The sequence below is a fragment of the Cyanistes caeruleus genome, unplaced genomic scaffold (genome assembly GCF_971803275.1).
Source record: "Cyanistes caeruleus unplaced genomic scaffold, bCyaCae1.hap1.1 HAP1_SCAFFOLD_123, whole genome shotgun sequence".
In the NCBI taxonomy this organism is placed as follows: domain Eukaryota; kingdom Metazoa; phylum Chordata; class Aves; order Passeriformes; family Paridae; genus Cyanistes; species Cyanistes caeruleus.
Genome location: NW_028255920.1, coordinates 48616 through 56480, shown reverse-complemented (window position 1 = coordinate 56480; position 7865 = coordinate 48616).

Sequence of the window (7865 nt, the reverse complement as noted above, 5' to 3'; positions counted from 1 at the left end):
GTGCCACCGTGCACAAGATGGTGGCCGGGGCTGAGGCTGTGCCACCGTGCATAAGATGGCGGCCGGGGCTGAGGCTGTGCCACCGTGCACAAGATGGCGGCCGGGGCTGAGGCTGTGCCACCATGCACAAGATGCCGGCCGGGGCTGAGGCTGTGCCACCGTGCACAAGATGGTGGCCGGGGCTGAGGCTGTGCCACCGTGCATAAGATGGCGGCCGGGGCTGAGGCTGTGCCACCGTGCACAAGATGGCGGCCGGGGCTGAGGCTGTGCCACCGTGCACAAGATGCCGGCCGGGGCTGAGGCTGTGCCACCGTGCACAAGATGGCGGCCGGGGCTGAGGCTGTGCCTCTCAGAGCGCTCTGCAGCCTCTGCCAGCCCAGCCCCAGCCCCGGAGCAGCGCAGGGCGGGCAGAGCCCCCTTCCAGCCGTCTGCTTCAATGGACATTGACAGACACCCGGGCCACGCACACAGGCTGACACCTTTGCTCTGTGCACACAAACACGTACCACACACTTGGGAACCTCGGCTGGCAGCATTTTCAGGTGGAAATACAAAGAAACTCCAGGGTTTGAATGTTTTCAAATAGAATATTTCATTTGCCAATAAAAGGATCAAAAGCAGAAAGGGGCATCCCAGCCTGTTTCTTCCATGCAGGAATAGTGTCACAGTGACTGTGAGCTGATGAAGACGGAGATGGGATTTAATCCAAAGCAGATTGTGCAGTGGGTGCTCACCTGTGATATGTATCCCTCACAGTACCTATTTATTTGGAACACTAGGAAGATTATGAGGCTGGGCAAGATATTAACCCTTTCAATACAGGGATGAGACCTACAAACCTTGTTCATCTCTCCAGGGACAGAAAAGGACAAAATAATAACACACAAAAAAACAACATAAAAACATCAAAGTCAGTAAAAAAAAAGGCCAAACCTCAGATAGAAAAGAAATGAAAAAATGGAAATTGAAACTAAAATAATCATTTAGTAAGGCCATAGGGATAATCATTGATAGACTAAAATATCTCATTTAATTCATGAAAAAAGTATAAAATAAAGTATTAAAACTATAAATCTAAACAAAAGCATCCATTAATGAAACAAATGTTAAAATAACTGTAATCCCATTAAAAGCTTGAACAGAAAATAAATAAAAACAATAACATGCCCATTGCACCCAGGGAGAGAAGTAGAAAACTTCTGTTTCCAGAGATGATCAGAAAAACAAATGAAGAAAACATCTGCCTTCAAACAACTCATCCTTAAAATAACACCCCATGAATTCATAACCCATAGACACACCTCTATGAGGGCTGTAAAAATGAGAAAAATGTCACAATAGAAAATTTTTTTCCCAGATGCCTGCTATTTGTAAAAATAAAAAAACACACAAAACCTGTTTCTTGTAAAAAAGTCTTCATGATACAATAAGAAAAAACTCCTCTCCCTACAAAAACTAATAAAAAACTTGTGTAATGAATACTGTTTTAACATCCGAAGTTCTATCTCTATGCTGTCAGTTAAAAAAAAAAACAACAAAAGTTATTCAGGAGAGGAAAGGCATTCTGTAAGTTTTATTCTGGTTTCTCATTCTTGTAGTCCTGTTAATAAAGTTTCTTTATTCCTTCTAACTTTTAAGCCTGGTTTTCCCTTCTCCTAATCCATATCTCACAGTGAGAAATGAGTAAGTGCCCTGGAGATTTCAGCCAGCGCTAAACCCACCACATTATTTAGTGCATTAGCCAAAAAATCAAATTAGAGAATCTCAGCCACTGCACCAGGCTTAAGCTGAGGATCCCCAGCCAAGCTCAGAGGGAGGAGAACACAGCATTTGTGGGATCCTTTCCAGTCTGACTTGCTTTAGCTGGAGCCTGGGGGAGGAGAGAGCAGGAGAAGGGTTGGCTGAGTCCTCTCCCCTCTGCCTTGCCCTTCTCTGCTGGATCCTCAGTTCATCCCACACCCACCCCAAGACTCCATCCCCATCCTACTGGTGCTGACAGGATTAAAGGAGATAAAGAGGAGATTAAAAAGATAGAGAGGAGAGAAAAAGAGAAGTTTAAATGCAGTTTAAATATGAAAGAAATGCACATGTTAGTGAGTGCTGAGAGTTGAAAGGGAGCTGAAGGGTTTGGGAAGGGCCAGGAGTCCGTGAAGGGCTCAGGAGCTGCTGCTGCTGGGAGGGAGGAAATGCACCAATGGCTCCCAGCAGAGTCTGTGCTTTGAGGCTCTTTCCCAAACAGCTGCAGGAGGGAAAGCAGCTGAGTTTGGAGGAAGAGTTTTCTGCTGAGGTTTCCTGTTTGGAGCTGTCACAAGCTTGAGCTGCTCAAGGGAAACGCGGCTCTGCTTCCAGCAGGGCCCAACTGCCCGGGAGCACAACTTGGTTCCCTGGCCCTGAGCCAACGGGCAGCAGCAGCTTCTGTTCCCTCCTGGCTCTTGTGTCATTTCCAGCAGCACAAGGCACACCAAGAAAAGCTCCTCCAGAACATGCCATGAGAAACACAACCTGATTTCATGGCATGAAGGAGCTCTGACAGTCCCACGGGCTCAGGTTTGTTTGTCAGTGAACAGAGCAGGGAAAAGCACAGCCACATTCCCTGCACAGGGAATTCCCAGGAGGAAAGTGCAGCACTGGAGGATGAGCTTGGATACAACGTTCCCACGGCAGTTTTGGGGATAAAATCGTCAGCAGAGAGAATAGAAAAAGTGCTACCAAGGGTGGGCTGGGGAGGGCTGGTGCTTCCCGGGAGGCTCCCGAAGCTCAGCAGTGTGGAAGAGTGGCTAGCTAACAAAGGTCGTGTTCCCATGCAGCAATTAGCTGAGAAAGAATTAAACAACAGTAGAGTGTAGTTGGTATGAGATGTTGCAATGTCAGAAAGACCTTAGTGATAACTGTGAACTGAGAACAGGACACTGTGATCAGAAGAATGTGGATTCAGCACAGATGAATGACCACAAGAATGTGGAACTAGGTGGAGTTGTCCTTAAACGAAATACCCAATAATGAGCTTGCTTTTGCACTATGTAGGAGCCTAATTATTGATGTTATATAGGGAGTTTGGAGTTGCCAATAAAGGAGACTTGCTGATCATTCATATTGAGTGCTGCTTGTCTCCCGCCGAACTCATCAAATGGCGCCCGAACAAATGGGACCCTTGGGACCTTTGGGACCTTTGGGACATTAAAAAGCGAAGGCCACGGGAGTCGGCGACAGGGGACGGGTCCTCCGCAGCAAGGACGGCGAAAAGCAACGGTGCCGCGCCCCAGGCGACCTCAGAGGAGAGTCCTGGCCGTAACGTGCTGCCAAACCTTGTAGGGCTGCAACAGCGCTGACAGTAAGATGGAAAGGCAAGCAGCACATGATTTATTCACCTGCTTTTTAGAAAAGCCACAGCTTAAGGGTTTTGATTTGCGCAAGGAGCTCCCTGGATTTCTTGCTTACGGGTATGCTCTCGCCTTTGCCTCCCACTGCTGGGCAAACACTCCTATCTATGCTGCCCATGGAAAGAGGGAGGGAGAGTCAGAGAGAAGGAAATAATGAGAAAGAAATTCCACAGCAAACACTGAAACAACAGAATCTGTTCAGTTACGGCAGGATGTGATATATCCTGAACTATTTTCTTCACTTTTGGAGTCACTCTTAACACTACAATCTTATTTAAGTTCCAACTTTGCTACCCTGGAGGAAAAGAATCCAAATTTAGATTGGTTTCCACCCGAACCAGGGGGACATGGGGGAGCACTGAGGTGTGCGCAGAGAGCGGGGGCACCCCTGGGACAGAAGCAGTGCAGAAAAAGTTCCAAGGCCACACTGAACAATTACAGAAACAGCTGAGCAGAAACAGGTGGCTCAGACAGCTTCAAAAAGAGACAAAATAGCCAAAAAATCACAAACTATATGGTATCTAATTCAAACTTCATCACTGTAATTAGAAGTTGATAAGCTGCAATGGTCACCATTGTTGCCACCTGGTCCTAAGAGACTTTTGTGTCTTTGCATTGCCTGCTTTTGTAAAAATTGTGCCCCTTTTTTCCTCTATCAGTGAACAAGAGAGATTGAGAGAAACAACTGTATGTGTTAAACTTAAATTTGTGAGGTTTTTGGGGTTTTTTTCTGCGAGAGTATGTGGAGAATGTGAAGAAAGATAACAGCAGCAGAGAGCAGCAGCAGGGCGGGCAGTCCACCCACCCGCCCTCTAAGAAAAAGCACTGGGATAGTACCCAGTTTGTTAAAAAGTCATGATTCATGGGTTTTTTAAATGTTTTTATATACCCTTTTAGAGTAAATTTTGTGTTTTAAGTAATAATGAATTTATGCAGTTGCAGTTTTTTGGAGTTTTCCTGGAGAAATTATTGTGATTCTTTGAAAGTTTAAAAAGGTCCCTTTTCAAGAAAAAAGGTGTTTAAGGTGAATATTAACAGAAGTTACCTTGCAATAATTAGCCTTAAAACCTAAGGTTAAAATATGGTATAATTTACAGCTACTAAGAAAACCTTCCAATTGATGTTATCTACAAAAGATATTTATGGTTTAAAAAAATTAATTAGTAAAGAGAACTTTACTGTACAAGACAAAGTTAAGTTAAAGTATATATTACCCATTTGCTTGTTTTTTCCACAATTTTAATAAGGTAATTTCAATGTGAGTCCTTTTGTTATATAAAACACATATAACTGCATATATACCAATTTGGATTTTAGATTTTAGTTTAAGAATTGGTCTTTATGTTTCTGAAAAGTGCTACAGAAGCTGAATGGCAACTTGGCCAAATCCTGTGTTGTTGTGGTTTTTCTCTAGAAATACTGCACTTTAAAATCCTAACCAATTTGAACATATACTAGGCAAATTCCTGTTATGAATGTGTATTTTTAGTACCATTTGCAGTTATTGTGAGTTATTCTCAAAGCTAGATGACATAGAATTGTGATGTACTTGTTACATTTTTATAATCTTTATAGTGAATCCATGTTACTGTTATATTGTGTTTAAAAGGTATATATCAAACTTTTAGTTGCCTTTTTGTAGTAACAGAATAAGATTAAGGTATGTTTTTATTTAATATAGATTAAGTGTTAATAGAATTAAGCGAAGTCAAGTTTTATTATATTTAGGCTTGAATGTTTTTAAGTTAAGTTTTATAACTTAGATATTCCTTTAAGGTTAAGTTTGTTACTTCCTTTTGTCATAAATAATTATTGTTAGGTTTAAATATTGTTTAATTTAAATTATTTATGTTTTATTGGAGACACTTGTCTAAACTGCAAAGTATAGTTATTTTCCTAGAGAGATGAAGATAGCCACAACTGAAACAGCTGTGACAGAACGCTGATGAACACCTGCTTGTGGATAGAAGGGAATGCAGTCTGTGACACCCTTGACTTCATCAGGAGTTCTATTGGTTGTTGCAATCTCTGCAGTTTTTGTTTGTTATAGCTTTCTTATTTTTCAGTGTTTCCAGAATTTTAAGAAGATTTACCATTGCTGAGGATCAGCTGCCATGGGAGACGCTTCAGATTAAACCAACTGCTGCATGGTTTAATTGGTCTGGTACCTAAAGCTTCTGATCATTTGATTTGTACAAATGCATTTTAACAGTTTGCTGTGCTGTGAGCATCTCCTAGCTGCTGCTATTGAGAACCTTGTTTTAGAAATGAGTTAAGAGGCATCTTTCCAGTTTAAAGCCAGGCCCTGGCCAAGCCTTGACTTTACCTGGACAGATCTGTTTGCCAGCAGATCCAGATGTTTTCTGTACCAAATCAGTATTTGAGTCACTTTTTGACTCAGCAATTTGACCCTATTAATATGACAGCTGGATCAATTTTGAAGTGGGCTTGGAGAATCATTTCTGGAGGTGGTTGTCCAATCCTTCACTGATGATTTTTTGTTTCTATTTGTTTGCAAAGTATGGGATGCTGGTGCAGTGTTTTAGTAATTAATAGTAGTTTTATATTACATATGTTATTAATAATGTTTATAATTTGATTGATTTTTAACTGTTATAGGTTCTTATTCATTGTGTATATGGTTTTGTGTTAATATTGATGTTTATAACAGAAGTACATCTCGTTTTTATTTAAAAAAAAAAAAAATGGGGGAAATTGATGCCCTAAAAGCATTTGATTAGTGTAATTCATTAACTTCAAAGGAAGAAGTGTCTGTGTTTTGTTGGCAGGTTCAAAAAGGTCACCTGTCCATCTGACCAGACTGTGCCTCTGAACACACGAGATCCAGTGAACAGAGAAGTCACCACACAGCCTTGGTACTACAGACATGGATCAGAAGTGGAGCTGTCAGGACACAGTTGTGTCTGAACACTACACAGACAGTTGCCAACAGAAATTTTATGTTGTTATTATGATGTTGTGTCTCTACCAATTTTTCAGTTATCCTTTGTTTTAAGATTTAGAAGGATGTGAAGAACAACCTGAACATCAAAGCCCTCAGTCACCGATCAGCTGCCAGCTGACATCATGGGAGCAGTGAACGTTCCAAGATTGAATCGTGTTAGAGAAATTCTGTAGAAGATCTAAGAAAAGTGTAGAGACTCCATCTAACTGTATATAAAGCAAACTGTAGTTGTGTGTTTACCCTTTCAGCAAATTGCTTCCACACTTAGACTACATATATACCAGAGCACCTGTGTTAAAAGTAGTTAGATAATAGTTTAAGATAATGAGTTTAGCCTGTATAGTAATTGTTATATTAGTATAAAGTATAAGCATTTCCCCCTTCAAAAGCTAGTGTAAGCATTTTTGAAAGTTCATTTAACGTTTAAGTTTAGCTGTGAGTTTGCAAGTATGGTGTCATTTACATGGAACAAACTGCTTATGGTAATTGTGTTGTGTATAGTCCCGACCAACTGTCTGCTAACTAACATCCAAAAGTGACAGAACATATGGGTCACTCTGGCACATTGAACTGGCCAAAGGTCAATGTGTCTGAGCCTAGCCACACCTGGAGATCCTTTTCACACCTGTCCCATAGGAGTCCCTGAATGGGATCCTCAAGCATTTAAAGGTTTAGTTAGTAATGAGACTCGACTGAATGGATTGGCAATGTTGCAAGAGTGCAATTGCACTGTTGGCTTCACATTAAGACAACTTGAAGCCTGCAGGCAAGCAAAAATTATCAAAGTTCTTAATGTTACCATAGGGCCCCCCAGAAGAATTAGATTTGTTAGGTTGCACCCATACCTCAGGTGGATGGATAATGTTTGAACCCCCAACAGAAGCCATTCTAACAAAGTAATGCAGCACTGGGCTGCAGACAACCCTATAGCTGATCTCGTTACTACACAGAGTAAAGCCTTTATTAGTGGTGCAATCTCACAGAACAATTACCAAAGTGATTACCTAGTTCCATATTCCTAATCTGTGGAGATAGAGCATGGAATTAGATTCCTGCTAATCCACATAGAAAACCCTGTTATTTTGGGAAACTTACTTTGTTTCCATCCAAGCTTACATCAATTGTAGAATGTAGCTGATAAAATAAAAAACATCAGTCAAAGTGAAGCCTGAATGAATTAAAGCTTAGCAACTCTAAAAAGTCTCGCTTGTTAGACTAATAAAAAATTGAATTTAATATCCACAATGTTAAGTGAACTTTCAGCAGATGTGAGTAGTGTACGTCATGCAGTATTATAAAATCGAGCTGCAATTGACTTTTTGCTCTTAGCACAACATGGTTGTGGGGAGTTTGAAGGCATGTGCTGCTTGAATCTTACTAATCATTCAGTTTCCATCCATGGGCAACTGCAGCAGCTACAGGATGGGTTACATGCCCTGGAGGAAGATAGTGACCCCACTGGAAGTTGGTTCTCCAGCTGGGGCATCACTGGATGGTTGAGGTCTCTTGTGCTGGAGGGG